The sequence below is a fragment of the Solanum pennellii genome, chromosome 4 (assembly GCF_001406875.1).
Source record: "Solanum pennellii chromosome 4, SPENNV200".
NCBI lineage: Eukaryota > Viridiplantae > Streptophyta > Magnoliopsida > Solanales > Solanaceae > Solanum > Solanum pennellii.
In genome coordinates, this window is record NC_028640.1 from 41,417,127 (window position 1) to 41,437,198 (window position 20,072).

General features: G+C 37.9%; 1 pseudogene; it reads right to left on the bottom strand.

Annotated features, from left to right (window-relative positions):
- The window catches only part of LOC114076882, a 36,741-nt pseudogene extending 16,970 nt beyond the window's left edge, over positions 1-19,771 (bottom strand).
- Between the last annotated feature and the right edge of the window lie 301 nt (positions 19,772-20,072).

The window sequence follows — 20,072 nt, forward strand, 5'->3', positions numbered from 1 at the left end:
CCATGTTGTAGGATATAGCAGATGCCGATTGGAGCTCACCACTCTGCCTCATGGACCTACAAACATTAAAGGTCACTTCCTCATTGTTCAACCGAAATTTCATCTGCCCCTTTTCCATGTCTACTGAGGCTCTTCCCGTATCAAGGAATGTCCTCCCAAGAATAATGGGCACTTCAAAATCGACCTCGCAATCAAGAGTAACAAAATCTGCTGGAAATATGAATGACTCCACTTTTACTACACATCGTGCAGTATCCCTATAGGTCGTTTTACTGTTCGATCAGCCATCAGTAGCCGCATCGCAGTGGGCTTTGGGTCACCCAAACCCAACTTCTTGTAAATCGAGAGGGGCATGAGATTTATGCTTGCCCCCAGATCACATAATGCTTTCGCAAAATGTAATAACCCGATTGTACAAGGAATAGTGAACGCACCCGGATCTTCTTTCTTTTGGACCAGAGATCTTGTAGCAATAGCACTACAATGCTGCATTCTATCATCATCCTCAAAAGTGACCGATCTTTTCTTTGTGACCAGATCTTTCATAAATTTGGCGTAACCGGGCATTTGTTCTAAAGCTTCTACCAAAGGGACATTGATAGAAAGTTGCTTCAACATTGTTATAAAATGCCGATATTTGCCATCCTCGGTCTTTTTCAATAATCTTTGAGGAAATGGGGGCGGTGGCCTAGGCATAGGAGTTACCTTTTTAGACACTTCAGCATCTTTTGCAGTGTTATCCTCTAATTCAGCATCAACTTCTACCACTTTATCAAATTCTTTTGTCACCTTTTTCTCATAAGATGGCATAGGTGGGTCAATGGTTTGCTTGCCACCGCGAGTAGTAATTGCCATACAATGTCCATCATTTTTCGGATTTTGGACAGTGTTGCTAGGAAGAGTGCCCGGTTGCCGTGTGTTCACAGTTGCAGATAATTGGGCCAATTGTAACTCAAGTTGCTTAATTGATATTGCATGGGTATCAACTTTTTGCCCAATACCCGCTAAATCATTTCTCAACTCTTTATTGTGCTCATCACTAGCATCGAACCTCCTCATCATTTTATGCAACATATCCTCAACTCGCGACATACTACCTCCACCATCCCTAGGAGTAACTTCACGATTTTGAGGAGGAACATAGGGTCCATTCCTGTCGTTTCTATTACCATAGTTACCCCTGTTGAAGTTGTTGTCGCGATTGTAGTTTCCATCTCGGATATAATGACCCTCACGATTGTAGTTACCATGGTTCCGACCTTGGTCCCCTTGACCTTGGCGCCAATTATCCTGATTTGAGCCTTGGGCGCTTGGTCGGAAACCCCCCATCTGTTCATTTACTGCATAGGAATCCTCCTCATAATAACACTCATCGTTCTGTGGCGGTGGTTTCGACAAGTAGTTGACCGCATTTATCTTTTCTGCACCCCCATTGACATGTTTTAGGACCAACCCAAGCTCAGTTCTCAGTTGAGACATTTCTTCACGAATCTCATCTGTGGCTGGGTTGTGAGTGGACTGCACTGCAAAGGTGTTTCTCCCTGTATCAGACTTCTTAGTACTCCAAGCTTTGTTATTTCCGGGAGATCTTTTCTAATTTTTCGGCGATCTCAGCATAAGGACATTCTCCATAAGATCCACCTACTATAGTGTCCAACACCGTTTTGTTGTTATCATCATGTCCCCGATAGAAGTATTCTTTCAGTGACTCATCATCTATACGGTGATTTGGAACACTCCTCAAGAATGAGGTGAATCTATCCCAAGAACTACTAACTGACTCTCCTGGTAGTGCCACAAAGTTATTTACTCTGTCTTTATGGTTTAGTTTCTTGGAGACCGGATAGTAGAGTGCTAAGAAGACATCTCTTAATTGGTTCCAAGTAAAGATGGAGTTGTTTGGGAGCTCAGTGAACCAAATAGCAGCCTCTCCCGTCAGTGAGAGAGGAAACACTCTGAGCCCTATTACATCTAGATCCAAATCAGGCCTCCCCACACAACTTTTACACACTGCCCTTACCTTAGCTATATGGGCATGTGGATGTTCAGAAGGTAGCCCTGAAAACAAACCTCTGGCAGTGAGCATTTGCATCACACTACTAGTTACCACAAAAGTGTGGCCAGCGGGTAGAGGAGGCAAAACCAGTGGCCCATCCGAATCTGCTATGTCATCATAGCCTCTGTAGTATGCTTGGGGCCGTGGAACGGGATTTTGTCCCCTCTGTTGATGTTCACCCGGAGCATCGGGTAACATCTGACCATGAACATCAACCGGAGCTGGGATGTTCTGGTTCGGATCCTCATCATTTATTCCCAAATTACGATTTCTATTGCGCAGTGTACGCTCTAACTCGTGATCGTAAGGGAAACAACGGTTCTCTTCCTCTCCGTGTCTTTGGCATACAAGGAGGATAGTTCTGAAAAGAAATCAAAAACAATAAAACAAAGTAAAATCAAGAAAATATCAACTAAACTATAGTAATAAGTTCAAGTTAATCTAAAAGCTATTTTCCCCGGCAGCGGCGCCAAAATTTGATACGCTCAAACTTACTTCTCAAATAAGAAGTAAAGCGGTTGCGTCAAGTAAATAACCCAACTAGTGAGGTTGGGATCGTTCCCACGAGGAAAATAGTCTAGACTTAACTTCAACTTGTTATTACTATTGTTCAGTTAATGACTTCCTTAGAAAGTAAAAACATAAAAAGGGGGGTTTGTATTTCCTAATAAGTAAAAATAACTAACGAAATTGAAAGAGACACTTAACGGTTTTGAAAGTTGATTTTAATCAATTAATCAAAGTAACTAGGGTTTACGTGTTCCCCGCAGGTTCATAACTTGATAATTCTAACTATAACAATTCTTTCCTAGTATCTTGCATGCAAAGTGATAAGTTATATATTTCTAAATCCTTGGTCCGGCATCTAGAAAATCTCACACCGCACCTTGGTCCGGCTACGTGTGTTGCTTTCCTAACCCTTATCTTTACCTCATATTAAGCATTGTATTCGACATTTGACTAAGTTATTACCTTGTACCAATCAACACTAGCCTATTAGATAGTATACACTAAATCTATGTTAATAATTCTTTTCCTATTGTCTACCTCCTTGGTCCGGCAAGTAGCATCAAGGCGAGTTCTAACGTTGATCATCCGTTAAAAAGACTTCTAAGCGAAAGAATTATTAATACATGCAAGACACTATTCTAGAATTGTTATTTTAGCTAGGGTTTATCTCATTATTTGCCTATGGTTCCCACAACCCTAGTTATGGAGTTTAGTTACTCATAGCCATAAACACAATATTCAAATATATTAAATAAGAATTCATGTACTTACTTCAATGAGAAAGAATAAAATCCAAAAGGTTGCTTGATTAATCACCAAAAATCACTTGCAAGAATTCTCAAAGTAATCAATAATCTCACGAAAAGTCTAATGATTATCAAGAATCTCACAATACAATGTTCACCAATACGGAGTTTTAACAGTCTAAGAGTCTAACGGTCAGGTGTCTAACCTCAAAAATGAGGTTTTTTGAACTATTTATAAAAAAAACAAAAACCTAATTAAACAAGAATTCTAATTGCTGGAAATCTGCCAAAATGCAGCTGGGTCGACGGACCGCGCGACGGACCGTCGTGGACTCCGTCGTCCCATACTTGGTGTAATTTCTTCTGCTGCTTTCTTCATTCCCCTCGACGGCGAGTATGACGGACCGTCATAGTAATAACGGTCCGTCGAGGGTCTTCGTTCCAAAATACTTCAACTCTCGGAATCTGGGTACTGGGATCACTTCTCTGAACTTCACGACGAACCTGCAGGACGGACCGTCATAGCCATGATGGACCGTCACAAGCTTCGTAATTCCACACTTGGTCAGACATCCCCATCTTCTTTCAGCAGCTGCACTACGCTTCCACCTACGGACCGTCACAGACACGACGGAACGTCATAAGCTCCGTAGGTGGTCTCTTCTGCATTTTTTCGCTCAAAATCTCGCATTCAGCTTTGGACAGATTTCCTGCAAAACAAAGAGAAACTTATATCAAAATTAGCACAAAAAGGCTTTTGGACACACTAAACTTAAGGAAAAAGTATTAATTATACCGTGAAACCACGGTATATCATGTACACACACGTACAAAATGAATGTATGAAGTCAAGTTGAGTAAAGAGGGGAGTCTTGGGGTGGACACTCTGTGTGAGTTGAGATGAAGTTTTTAGAAGAAACCCAATGATTCCCAATGAGCTATATAATATAGGTTGGAGGATGAATACCCTTCGTAAGTTGAGATGTGTTATTCACTAGTTATCCTTGACCTATCGTTTAAAATGTTGAGGATTCAGATGGAGTTATGCGGAGCATCGAGAGGATATGAAATGGAAGTGGATTACACTTCTTGAGTTGAGATATTGTATTTCCAATATACCTCTTGAGATGAGTACTCCACGTTAGTAGAGAATGAGTTACTTAGTATAAATCTCCGTATCCCTTTACTAAGTGTCCGCATAGGTATAGCTATTGGAAAAGCCATGTATATGCTATGAAACATAACCTTACTCTAGGAAAGTGAGGATCCCTTGTCTGATAGGGGTTAATATCAGGATTCCATGTCTAGTACCTCTCATGGTCTTTGTCGATTAAGCTAACTCCCACAAAAGAATTGATTTAACTAGGTTATCATGTTTATTGGTGATGTTCTCAATGACTATCATGAAGTGCTCAATCAAATAGAAACCATTAGGAGCACTAAGTGGGAGTAGTAGTATGTGATGCTAATCTTACATTGGACTTAGTGTGACCTATACCATATATAGGAGAAGAGCATTTTCATGACATCTGTGTTAATGAGTGTTATGGTGTGATGTTATGGATCCTTTTATGAAGTGCTTGAGTTAATGGAATTAATTAGGATCACTAAGTGAGAGTGGTAGTATGGGATGCTACTCTCACTTTAGTGTGACCTATATTGTCCATGATTTTGTGGCACATGCTAGCCAAGGGCGTGGATTTGAATTCCAAAGGAGGTAAGCCTAAGATTTGGTGGTCTTAAGGGTTGCTTTGGTGTGCCTTGAATGGAGTGTATGGATGATCCCTTTTTTTGGCTCACTTCAAGGAATATTAGGATAGCCTTGGGTTAGGGAAGCTCCAAATAAAAACGGGTTCATATGACTTGGACTGTGCCATTCACTGGAAGGATTTCACCATAAGTGTTCAAAACATTAACTGTAATGTTCTTTTAAGCTTACTATTATGCTTTGGTAAGTTCACTGTAGATGCCTCTTTTGGTTTGAAAATATGTGAATCATTCTCTAAGTGTTAAATAATGGTTCTTATAATGTTTGGTTCCTAATTTCTTGAATATTATACTTATTTGGCATGAAAAGCTATTTTTTTAAAATGTCCCTTTTTACATGTTTTTGCTATGCCATACTTAGTATATTGTTTTATACTAACCCCATTCTTTTCTATACTACATAAGTCTAGGTTAGAAGCTTTTGAAGGTTTGAAGGCGAAGCTTGGGAAAGTTCCTCTCAAGAAAAATTATGTCCTCATATATTCGAGGGAATAGTCCTTCTTTTAGTTTTTATTTAAAGACATGTTATGTATTTTACTTTGATGTATAGGGCCGTGTCCGTAAGATATTATGTCGTATCTTATGTTTGCCTTGTGACGATGAGTTTCTTTAAATATTTATGAAAGACTAGGTTTTATTACATGTTCTTAAAAAGTTTTAATTCCGCACTACTTTTCATGTCTTATGTAATGAATACTAGTTAAAGGGCTTGTACAGGACCCCTAAGGGCCAAGTACGCCTTGCCACAATTCGAGAGCTCTCTTGAACTTCTAGGGGGTACTTTTGGGTCGTGACGTCCATAATTCAATGAAAATGATGAAGTATGTGTGCACTTTGAATGGTGTAAATAGTTCCAAATTGCTTGTATTGCTTCGAGTGCATAATGATGTGAATTCGGTGTTCCTTGTAAGTTAAGTGCATTAACGATGACTGTTATATGTATGATGATATGGTCATGAGCTGCTAGTGATGTCTTTTAGTCTTTGAAGGAGTTTTAGTGTCATTCAAGGTCGAATGTTTCACAAGTGGGGGAGAATGTAACAACCCTCAAAATGAACTAGGTTAAACTAAAGCCTCTCATATACTTAAGGAGATAATAACTAGTGTAACACTACGGACGTCCCATGAATAAGACAAGAGCTTCTCTTGTTAAATAATAGTTAAAATTATGTTCCAGACCTATATTAATGTATTAAATTCAATAAGAAAAGGTTAGATCCAAAACGGCAAAGAAAGAGCTAGAAGTCCAAAAACCAGCTAAATTGAATTAGCAGACGTCCCTATGTTTGGTGAACGTTAGGGAGTATCAAATGAAGTCCAAAACTTGTAAAAATACATTAAATAGGTAAAATATTGTATAAATGGTTCATACATCCATTAAATACTCCCCAAGGACCACCCGAAGGGTTCTTGAGGAGGACACGAACATTGGCGAGCAAGCTGCCAAAGAAGCTTGTGACAGCCAAGATGTGAAGCGCATCGCGCATTGCGCAGCAAGAACTTGAAAGGAACTTTTTACTTGTGAAGCGGTTCCTTCATGAGGTTCACTTCCTGAAACCATATTTTCAAAAGAAGAATTTAAATTGGCCCCGCAATGCGCTGCCACTTCCTAGATTTGTCCGCGTCGTTATTAAGTCAATTTAACTTCACAAAAAGACTAATTAAGTAAGGGGTATTTTGGGTAACTTAGGGGACGAATATTGGTTTTAGGTCACTTTTAAGCCTTTCTCAAGCAGTCAAAATCAGATTTGCCAAATCACTCTCATCTATCGCTAAACTATCTCTCTACTAAACCACCATTGAAGAGAATTGTAAGCTTTGACAAAAAGGTCAAGTTCTCAACTTTTCTTCTATATATTTGTTGATTAAATTGTCATTAACGTTTGGGTTCATCACTATTGGGATTCCTTTTCCCAATAGATCCTTCCAAAGTGATTTCTAAACAATTAATTTCCTAGGGTTTTTACTCGACCAATGGGTTTTCTTTCAAAGTCGAAGATTATGACTAATAATAATAAATTGTGATTTTCTATGGCTAATTATGTATATATTTTTTGGTAAATTTTTGGATTTCGTTGAAGTGTGTTCTTTCCTTAACTAATGGATTCAATTATGCTATACCATTCACTTAACGTCATGCAATTTTGGGATCGAAACTATTGCTTGAATGAACTCATAAATTATCCCCTTTCTCTTAACCCTAACTATGAATTGGTCTTGTATATGACTATAATGGTTGGTATTGGTTATGTGATTGTGTATCTCACTATATTATTGGATAATTGGGTGAATTGAGAGTAAGTTCTTGATGAATATTCTTTGAAACAATAGGTAAGTCTTCTAAAGTTATGATAACTCCATTATATTGATGTTTTCCTATAATTGATGTTGTTATGCACTTGAAGTATGTATGATGTTTCTATGCATATATGATGGGATATGAATATGTTAAACGTTGGATCATGGTAAGGGTATGATAATTAAAGGTTGATGATGTTTCTCTAATATACTTTACACAATATGACTATGATATGTTAATCTTAGTTATGAAGGTTCCGTTGAAAGGAAATTCTAATCCTAAAACTAGTGACCTAATGATCATGTTTATACAAAGAGTTAGTCTCCTATGGCCTACAATAAGATTTAAAATTAATGATAACTTAAAGGCAATTCAGAACGAACTTTAACATAGTACCGCGTGAACTCGATATGAGAGGTGTCCCTTCCAAAGTTTGAAGGTAAGTTCAGAATCACTCTTATGAGTTAGAGAATGCCATGCAAAATGAAATTATGAGTCTCTAATTTATCTCCTTGTTTCTTAACTATGTTGACCCCATAGGAATACTAGCTAGTTGATCCACTAAAATGCTATGTTCATGTTTCGTTATACCTTTGCAAGTAGACCACCTTCTTTGGTTATGGCGTTTCATGGCACCAGGTTCCATATTTAGCTCACATGGTTAATTTCGGTTAAGGAAAATTTTCCCCAAAAGTAAAATGAAAGACCAAAGTAAATGGATATTTACTAGGGTGACTTGAGGAGTCTACTTAGTATACGTAGGGTTATGTCACTTTACCTAGACATTGCACAAGTTGACCTTAAGGGAAATCCTAGGAGATTGTTCTTATGTAGTATGAACATGAAATGTATAATGCTTATATGGTGTGTTTACAACTCAAGGATGTGTCATATACATAGCGAAGAATACCTACACTTCTCACTTATCATATATGGAGTTTACATAGACTCTGGCACACCCGGGTCCTAGACCCTAGATGAGACTCGCGTTGTTAACCTCTCAGAGGTCGAAGACAAGCCTCTTCTTAGCTTTCAGCACAATCATACAATTAAATTTAGAAAAAAATTTAAAACTTTTGAAACTTACTGAAGTATACTTAGACTTCATATAATGCTTGCATAAGAGTGATATACTAACAGCTATAATAAACAACCATGTATTAACAGATTGAACAATTGAAATGAAGAATTCATAATATCATTAATAGTTGTCAAACCGGCCTTAATACAAAATCTTGAAAAAATGTTTGAAAGGAAACTCTAGGGACAACATACACCAGCTATGTCTAATCTACTAAAGCTAGAGAATAAAGGGTAGGCATCCTCGAACTAAAGAGGACCTACCAAAGTCTGGAGGTACAAGACCAAACAACTTCATTTGAACTTCAACATTCTCCAAGCACCTGCACCTATAAAAATAGTAATTCTATATGGGTTAGTGCACAATTGTACAAAATATGGGTGTATGCACATAAACACATAAGGACTACGCATGATCAAGGAAAGTTCTTCCTATAGCAACATGACATTATATGCAAGTGAAGTGACTTCACTTTCTTAATTTGTTATTTATGAATCATGCTATGAATATGACATATTTTAATGAATTTAAATCACACAACTAATTTTCTATATGAATTAAGACATTGGAATCATGTACATAATTTTAGAACAACTCAGGCAAAATTTAATATTTTTGTTCCCCTTAGGCCGAGAGTTCCCTCTCCCGCACTTAGTTTATTTTTCAGTCTTTTCTTCTTCTTGTTGTGTATTTCAATGATCTCCTTTGATCTTATGTTTTCTTTTGAGTGCAATGATTCATTGTACAATGTATCAAGAAATTAATCCAAAAGATTAATGAAATGATTTGACTATCTTATGTTTTCTTATGAGTGCAATGATTCATTGTACAATGTATCAAGAAATTAATCCAAAAGATTAAGGAAATGATTTGACTACCCTACTCACAAGTTATGCTTTCCATTCTTGTTAAATTGGGCATGAAGTCTTTGTAAGCCAATTTTTTTTTGCTATGCCCATTAGTTTGATCATTTGAATAATTTAAAGATGTTGGGGCATATATTCATACTCCAATTGATGAGTCACTATGTTTTTTGCTCCTTTTATTGGCATAAGTCAATAATTGTTAAAACTTCATTCTTATCAAACACAAATGATTTCACATACTTATGATTTTGCTTACATAGTACCTTTTGAACTTACATTTCTTCTTGTTTGGTCTTATGTTCTCAAATTCTCATTTTTTATATGAATCCACATAACAGCCTAAGCATGAATTTTATCAAAATCTCACATACCCATTTGAAGAACGAACCCAATTTGAGGTCAAATTAACTCAGAAAGTTAAGCCATAAACCTAAAAATATAAAATCAAACAAATGAAACGATTATCAAACAAAAGAAGAAGACTCCCTAGTGTTTGCTTTCAAATATTTGTTAAAACTTTTCTATTAAGGCCGGTATGGTAACAATTAATGATATTATGAAGTATTAATTTCAATTGTTAAATTTGTTAATAGATGGTTGTTTATTTTGAGCTTTTAGTATATCACTCTTATGTTAGAATTATATGAAGTCTAAGTACACTTCAGTAAACATAAAAAGTTTTAAATTTTCTGCGAAATTTAATTGTATGATTGTGATGAAAGCTAAGAAGAGGCCTGTTTGCGACCTCTGAGAGGTTAACGACGACGGTCTCATCTATGTTCTAGGACCCGGGTGTGACAAACTTGGTATCAGAGAATTGGATTAAATTACCTCGGAACTAAGGCTGAAAACAACCACGTTGGGGAGTTCCTATCTTATGGTTTTGAAGTGCACCACAACCATGACTTAGAGACTTAGTGATGTTAAGAATCTTCCCTTCTTCTACTCTTTATTGTGATGTGTAGAGTTTTGATATTTTGTGTCATTCTAGCATCTAAGTTCCTTCTTGTGTCTACGTGTAGAAAAATAAACACAAGAAGAAACACAGGCAGGACGAATGGGCAAGCAGAGCGTACCATTTAGACTCTTGAAGAAATGCTGAGAGCATGTGTGATTGACTTCAAGGGGAGTTGGGATGATCACTTGCCCCTGATTGTGTTCTCTTATGATAATAGCTACTATTAGATTATTGGGATGACACCTTTTGAAGTATTGTATGTACGGATATGTAGGTCCCTAAATGGGAGGTTTGAGGTAGGAGATTATTCCATCCATGGCCCTAAGAACATAAATGAGGCTTTGGAAAGGTGAGAATATCAGGGATAGATTGGCTACTACTTACAGTCGTCAAAAATCCTATGTTGATAAAAGGAAGAGGGCTCTTGAATTCGAGGTAGGTGATCAAGTATACCTGAAGATATAGCCCATGAAAGGGGTGATAAGGAATGGTCAGAAAGGGAAGTTGAGTCCGAAGTATATAGGTCTTTATGAGATCTTACAGCGAGTAGAGAATGCTTCCTATGAACTAAGGTTACCTAATGACTTTGCTTCTGTTCATCTAGTTTTCATGTTTCGATGCTTAAAAAGTATCTAAGTGATGAAACATCCATCATGCCTGTTGAGGGGTTAGGAGTTGATGAGAACCTTTATTATGAAGAGGTTCCAGTTGAAATTTTAGATCGCCAAGTGAAGCAGCTGAGGAACAAGGAGGTTGCCACCGTAATGGTTTTATGGAGGAACCACCTTATTGAGGGAGCAACATGGGAGGCCGAGGCCGACATGAGATCCCGTTACCCTCACTCGTTCAGTTCTTGAGGTTAGATATACTCTTCCTAAATTTTAGTGCATTAGTCAGTTTTGGTGTTTTAGTCCATAACTGTGTGTTTATACTTGCACTATATGAGTGAATATGAGTTCGTGCTTGCATTCATGTTGCTTTTCTTTTGTATAGCGTTGACATGATTTTTTTATCGTATGAGTTGTGATGTGCATTGAGTTAAAGTGAGATTAAGAAGGAAGTTCCTCAATCTCAGATATGAAGCTTCATATAAGCTTTGAGTGATGTGCATCATCCAGAGTAAGTTGTGAATCAGATAATCACAAAGAGTAATGTTTCAAGTATGTTGATGTGTTTTTTGAAAATTTCTTCGGGGATGAATAGTCCTATGGGGGGATAATGTAACATTCCAGAAAATGTATTTGTCTAGTTAGGAGACTATTAGGTCTCAAGAATACGTATTGGGATACAAAGGCATCCCAATGACCAATATTATGTAATATTGGGCATGTTAGAGAATATTAGCTTAAGGGTGTTAGCCAATTTCTATGTATTAACAAATAACTTAAAATACACTTTGTTGTTCAAATGTTCCAATCCAAGCTTGTTTAGGAATTGTACCTGCAATGAAGACCCTAAGCTAAAACATTTGTTTTCTTAGCTTACACACATTAGGTACTATACATCCAAGTTTCAAGTCTAGGTACCATAGCACATGATATAGTTTAAAATGGTCATGTAAATTAAGAAGTGGCTAAGGACAAAGTGAAGATCCTTGGCACAAGAAGTGAACTTTCCAAGTGCAACTACAGAGTGCACGGTTAGGAAAGTGCACGGCAACACATGTGCAAGCACATGTGCTTCCTGCCGAGAGACAATGCGACCAATCCCAACCGATTCGGTTAGGGCGGTTAGAGGGACAACACGCGTAGGGTCAAGCCACATGGGGTCGAGCTTCCTATCCAACCTGGGCTCAAACTAACTAACCTAGGACTAACTAAAATGAACTAACTAGTGTGCCCAAAATCCTAAGACCTAACCAGGTGACACTAGCCGAGTAGCAAACTAAAGGAAAATCCTAGTACCTAACATAGGATGGTCCAAAGGGGTTGGTGTCACACCTGGGTCCTAGACCCTAGATGAGACCGACGCCGTTAAGCTCCCACAGGTCTCAGACAAGCCTCTTCTTAGCTTTCATCACAATCATACAGTTAAATTTAGCGGAACATGTTAAAAGTTTTAAATTTACTGTACTGTACTTAGACTGCATATAAATCTTGCATAATAGTGATATACTAACTCCTCAAAATAAACAACTATCTATTAACAGATTGAATAATTGAAATGATGAATTCATAATATTATTACTAGTTGCCACACCGGCCTTGATACAAAAGCTTGAACAAATGTTTGAAAGGAAACGCTAGGGACAACATACACTATCTATGTCTAGTCTACTAAAGCTAGAGAATAAACGGTAGGCATCATCTAACTCAACAGGACCTACCAAAGACTAGAGGTACTAGTCTAAACAACTTCAACTAATCTTCAATCTCCTTCAAGGACCTCCACTTGTAAAAATAGTAGTTGCATATGGGTTAGTACACACTTGTACTAAGTATGGGTGAATTCACATGGGTGAATTCACATAAACACATAATGACTATGAATAATCAAGGAAAGCTCTTCCTATAGCACCAAGCCATTTTTGGAAAGTGAAGTGACTTCACTTTCCTAATTCGTTATTTAGGAATCATGCTATTAATATGACATATTTTCATGCATTTAAACCACATAACTCATTTTCTCTATGAACATAAGAACTTAGAATAATCATCATAATTTTATAACAACTCAAGCAAAAACTTAAAATTTTTTTTGCTCCCATTAGGGCGAGAGCTCCCTCTCTTACACTTACTTTATTTTTCGGTCTTTTCTGCTTTTTGTAGTGTAGTTGAATGATATCCTTTAATCCTATGTTTTACTTATGAGAGCAAGCATTCATTGAAGACGCATTCCTACAATGAATCAAGTAATTAATCCAAAACACTACGGAAATGATTTGACTACCCTTCTAAGAAGTTATTCTTTCCATTTTTGTTATATTGGGCATGATGTCTTTATAAGCCAATCTTTATTGGTATACTCCAATTGATGAGTCATTATGGTTTTCTCCCCTCATTGGCATAAGCCAATAACTGTTTAAACATAATTCCTATCAAACACTGATGATTTGATATACTTAAGATTTTTCTTACTTAGTTCACTTTGAACTTACATTTCTTATTCATTGACCTCATGTTCACTTTGAACATTCTAGATTTACGTAGGATATTCTTTTAATACTTCCATTGAGTTCTTTTTGTGCAATTACTAAGAATAACTAACATCATGACTTAATCTAACCTCACCCCTTGGTCATCATATCCGAACTCCTCATCTTCCTAGTTCTTTCTTTCTTTCTTTCTTAATGAAATCTTTTGCATTTAGCCGACATAGATCATGTGAGCTAACATGAAATCCAGAGTCTTCGACACACAGAAAAGTGGTGGTTCACCGGACAAAGTGAAACCGAATACTTCCTAGCTTTTTAGGTGGATCCACTACCTAGTACCCTATGCTGGCGACATAGTTCAAAGACAGGAGAATTTGGAGATCCTTATCCACCTTGGTGGTAGTCTATTCTCATGAGGCTTACATGTGCTTGCACAAGCTCATTACTAGTATATCGGTGCTTAGCTCAATTTATTATACTTTACAACTTTTAGAGTTGACTCAAACAATTTGGAAGTTTGCTTCTAGTATGAGGTTTGATTAGCTCAATGGATGACTTGTAATCCCTATCAAGATTTCATGAATGTGAACCTAAATCTTACATTATCATTATGGTGTGAATAAGACTTGTCTCACGATTTCAAACACCCTCTTATGTGAGTATCTTTAACATAATTGTTTAGGTGCATGTGAGACTTGTCTCACTTCCTTTAACACCCCATTCTAGGTTTATTTCATAACTCATAAGCTTTTAGTTATTTCACTACTCACCTTGTATTGTTCAATGTTATTTGGTAGTCTTGTACCATTCTTTATGAAAGTTATAAGGACTTATTCAATGTTCTACTATGTTCACAGGTTCATTTAGAAAGGGTATGTTGGGACTTGTCCCATTTATTGGCATACCCTAAGTTATGAGTTTATTGTGTTACAACTTGTCATATCAATTAACTTCATGGATATACTATATTAATCTAATCGTTTTAAGCAAGCCAACTTTTAACATTTGATTAGCTTATAAGAAAAATTCAGTGCTTATTTTGGGCAAGCTATAAAGTTGATTTGGCATTAAAGATTCAGCAACAAGCTTTGATTCTCATTCTTATTTCTTCTTGGAAACATTGCATTTCAAACACTTATAAACATATATAGTGTAAACACATAAAGTAATCGAAACCTTCATTCCTTTAAATAGTAAACTGAATTTTACAAACGACTTGTAACAATTTCATCTTCTCGAACACAATTGGGCATTACAACAATTCTTATCTGATGTAAATGATACTCTATTCATACGTATCTAACCAATATGTCTGATTTGACATTATCAAATCACAGAAAGCTACACATAATGATATATTAGAACCACGTACCAACAACATGCTCGAGATTTGAATTATACATACTACTATAATCGAAAATAGGGTGAACTACATGAACATTCGACAATTTCATTGGGAAAAATCCTAATTTTGGTTTTTTTGAACTCAAAACGTTTGAAAAGCCTCCTGGGGAAAGGAATCAAAGAGGGAAAACCCATACCTTACTTTAGAATTGAATAGACGAAGATCATCCTTTAGTTTGCACAAAAATCATGAAGAACTGCCTTGATATCACTTAAGGAAAATCAAGAGTAATTTATCTGTTCTTCTCACGTTTGTTCATTGTTTTGTTTTTCAATCAAGGCTTTCTATGGATAAACCTGAATCTAAGTCTTAGGAACTGAATATTCACTAACTCAACTTAGGCTACTTAACTTAATTAAATAAATCAATTAGCTAGTTACCAAAACGCCCCTCCTAAATTGACTAAAATAGGAGAGAATTTGTCTTAGCCAAATTCTGAAAATTTTCTAAGGGTCTCTGATACTCTCAAACTTACTTCTCAAATAAGAAGTAAAGTGGTAATATCAAGTAAAGAACCCAACTAATGAGGTTGGGGTAGATCCCATGAGGAAAATAGTTCAGACTTAACATTATTCTATTATTACTATTATTTAGTCAACTATTTCCTTAGAAAGCAAAAGACAATAAAGGGGGTTTTTGCTTCTAAATTAATGAGAATAATTAAGTAAATTAAAGTAAACAACTAGAAGATTCAAACTCGGAGCTTAATCGATTAATAAAAGTAACAAGGGCTTAAGTGTTCCCCACAGGTTCCTAAAATGATAATTCTAACTATAACAATTTTTTCCTAGTATCTTGCATGCAAAGTGATAAGTTATGTATCTCTAAATCCTTGGTCCGGCATCTAGAAAATTCTCTGCACCTTGGTCGGCTATGTGTGTTGCTATACTAACCCTTACCTTTACCTCATATTAAGCTTTGTATTCGATATTTGACTAAGTTATTACCTCGTACCAATCAATACTAGCCTATTAGATAGAATACACTAAATCTATGTTGATAATTCATTTCCTATTATCTACCTCCTTGGTACGGAAAGGAGTATTTAGGCGAGTTCTAACGTTGGTCATCCATTAAAAAGACTTCTAAACGAAAGAATTATCAATACATGCAAGACACTATTCTAGAATTGTTATTTTAGTTAGATTTTACCTCATTATTCGCCCATTGTTCCCACAACCCTATTATGGAGTTTAGTTACCCATAGCCAATAATCACAATATTCATATATTAAATATAGGAACTCATGCATTTACTTCAATGAGAAAGAATAAAATCCAGAAATTCACTTGATTAATCAACAAAAGCACCAAAAATCAATTCCAGAAAAAAGTGTATCAATTACTGAAATTAATCCTTCAATACTTGAACAAGAGAACTAAAGATTATCCAAGATTCTAACTATTCAAAGGTCTAACCCCAAAACTAGGTTTTTTTAACTATTTATAATAAAAAGAAAAACCTAATAAAAGAAGGATTCTAATTACTGAAAACCTGTCAAAACGTGTCTTAGTCGACGGACCTTGTGACGGACCGTCATGGTCACGATGGGCCGTCATGGCCTCCGTCGTCCCATACTTCACAAATTTTTCTGTTGCTTTCTTCATTACCCTCCAAAAAAAGGTATGACAGACCGTTCCAAGAATGAAGGTACGTCGAGGGTCTCCTTTACATAATACATTAAATTCTTTGAATTTGGGTACCGGGACTACTCTCTAATTATTACGATGAACTAACAGGATAGATCCTCGTGGCTATGACGGTCCTTCATGGACTTTCGTAATCCCACACTAGATAAGACTTCCCCATCTTCCTTCAGCAGCTTCTCTCCTCACTACGATGCCACCTACGGACCGTCATAAGCTCCGTAGGTGGTCTCTTCTGCATTTCTCGCTCAAAAACATCCGTGTTCATCTTTGGACAGATTTCCTGCAAATAAAGAGAAACTTACATAAAAATCAATACAAAAAGGCTTTTGGACACACACTAAACTTACGGAAAAAGCATTAAAAGTAATGTGAAACCACGGTTAGTTAACACCCTCAACTTAAATTCGTTGTTTGTCCTCAAGCGACGCACTATGACTCACTACAAAATCTTTGTACAAGAGTATCCATATTTTTTCTTTTGCAATCATTTGGCTATCAATCCTGATCATTCTCATCATGTTTATTCATGTTATAACTATTAGGCTTGAATTATGTGTAAACAGACCATGACACCGACTCACCACGCACTGACACCTGTCCTCTTCAATTTCTCACCGAGGTGCTAATATTTCATTTATTGTAACTAGTGTCCTCACTTCAAAACAACATCCTCGTTTTTCACACAAAGATTTCAGTTTGAGAATAAGGATTACTTTTCAACACTCACTCTAAGAACAAATTCACAACTCCTTCATACATATTGCCATAAGCTTGCCCTTATTTTCACTGCTTTAAGTTCGCCATACAACTCTTAGGATCACGATAGGAATTTCTTAGCTTGTAACATAGGCTCAGGGTCAGGTAGGGTATATTTAGGTATACTTTATTGACTTGTTGCCCTCCTTGACTATCGGCTAAACGTACCACCTTTTTATCCTTTTATTTCGCCCAATTTCACAATTTTTTTTATCTTGTTGTTTTTCCATTCTTATCCTTATATGTAAGTAACTTTTCCTTTTTTGTTTTTTTTAATCACTTCTTTTTTGTTCTTTCTTTCTCCTTATTCTTTCAGCCCCACTTTCCGGAGTATTCCTTATAACAGCCAACCTCAACTCATGACTTTGACATGAGTCAAGGTTCACAATACCCACGATTGGTTCAGGGCCACGACAAGGTTGTTTTCTGGATTAGCCATCCACAACTCATGCTTTTGGCATAAAATGAGGTGCAAATGTCCAAGGAGGAACCAGAGCCAACACATTGTTCCCAGAGAAGATCAGTTGGGGTGAAAAAGAATGATCTATTTCTAGGCTCAAATCATTTGGATCAATACAGGATTAACTTCATTTGTTTTTTTTATTTGGGCTCAAGATTGACTATTTCGAACAAAGGCCTATGATCCTTTCCAAATTGTTCGTTTTGGCTTACATTTTGCAACACTAACAAGGCAAGTTCTAGATTAGTCTCAATGGTAGATCCTAGGATCGAATTTTCCTCACACTCACTTGACATACATTACATTCCCAGATTATTAGACACCTAGTTTGAGTCTTAGATTAAAGGTCATGCAGTAGTTTATCTCTATGTCATGTTTAGAGCCACAGAATTATCAATTACTATGCCTAGTCATGGATCATTTTCATATCGGGATATCATATTTGTTTTAACCATCATGCTTCATAGTTATACTATGTACACAATATATAACATGCCTATATAACAATAAAAGTAATCAGTCTTTTGGAGAAAAAAGAACACATGCACGAAAACCCCAAAAGAGGATTGTGAATTGGGATACTCAGACTTCACCCTAGCACTCACTTTCCATTTACCCCACCCCAACGAAAAGATATGCAATTGTCCCCAATGCTTAAAAAAATGAGATATGAGAGTGGTATGTGAAGCAAACCTGAGGCGCAAAGCGCCGGGGATCAGCAAGCTGGTGTGTCCAGTTCCCTGGAACCCACTACCTATGTAGTCAGGACACCCTCAGTAGTGTCCTCATCAGCAACAACACTATCAGTAGTGCCTCCCACTGCCTATCCACATAGGCAGCTGACTCTACCTCCCGAATCTTACGCGCCGCCTCATCAGCAATCGAGGCTCTCCTCGCAGCCTCCATTTCACGGCACTCCTTGTTTCTTACCCTAGACTCATCCTCCTCTGGACCCCTGCGCCTCTTGGCATGCTCTCCAGGGTGAGGTGGTGGAATCTCAGAAGTGGAGAATAAAGTAGCAAAAACTGTGTCCTCAGAAGGATCTGCAGAAGGGGCCTCAGACTCAGGTACCCTAGCCTCTACGATCATATAAAGATGTGCTCGCAAACTCTCAATTACAGCTTGAAGGGTTGACACTTCCACCAGAGGGGCTTGCCGGTATAGCACCCACAACTTAAAAGCGTCTAAGCGCAGATAAACCTCTGCGATCTTCCTCTCTGTATGTTTTGCCATCTTACGCTCCAGGCGCTCCTCCGCCTCAGCAATAGACCTCTGCATCCAAGGATGGATGTGATGCAGAAGTGTGCCCATCTGAGCCTCTACTTTCTGGACCCTTGCAAGCGGGACAAGAACTAGGGAAGGGGCTGAGCAAGAGAAGCTTAGGGCAGTTCTACTACACAGGATAGACTCGACCATGGTAGTGTCAGTTGGCCTCATACCTTATGAGTCCTATATTAAAATAGCCTTGCGGAGTCTTGAGCTTATCAATGTGACAGATGGGCACACCTGCGGACCTGCATAATGAAAATACCATGCACAGAAAACGGTACGTAGTGGTGACATTGAAAGCCCTCTCGTGCATGATTGCCTGAACAAGCCAAGCGAAGTGAACCTCAAACCCGCCCATCATCGCTGCCATCAGACTGCGCGATCCCATGTAAAGATATTATCTGCAGCCGTGGGGGAGAGGCAGTGACGGACAATCAACCATAGACACTTAGCCGTGAATGTCAAGTTAGCCTTCTTGATGGATCCCTTCTGCTCCATTACCCAGTCGGCAGCCTCTCCATTAATAGATAAGTGTTGTTCCATCCATCTCTTGGTGGTCTCTCTCAACGATGGCTCACGCAAGAATCGACCATCCTTAACAATTTGCCACCGCTTGTCGAACTTGGTGGTGAGAGGGGTCCTGGCGGTATAAACGTCCTCGCCGTATAGATACCGGCGGATGGCTGGCATGGAGATGTCGAACTGTATGCCGCGTACTCTGACGTTCTCAAGTGGGGCCTGTTTGGTGGGGGAAACCCGCCTATAAATCTGTGATTGGAGAGTAGCCACATAAGAGGCGTAAAACTCTTGGACCTCACTGTAGCGACCCAAAGAACAAGCTGTCCACTCTAGCATGTGTTTGGTGAAGAGACTGTGGATATGTGGCATGGTGGGGAGACTTCCCGCAAGGACCCGCCTCTCCAGTGTAAGGGTCCGTGTCATTACGCCTTTATCATTTAGAAAATTGGCGTCTGAATACACTTGGTATTGCCCGTCGACACACCACCGGTTGGGCTGGTCGGCAACGGGGGCAGGAACTCTAGTCGGTGAGCTTGGAGTGGAATCAAGACTGTTAGCCTCATCAGACGAGGCAGATTGTGCAGCCGTGGCGGGTGCAGAGACTTCTGCGGACTTAGAGGCTTTATCCGACCACTAA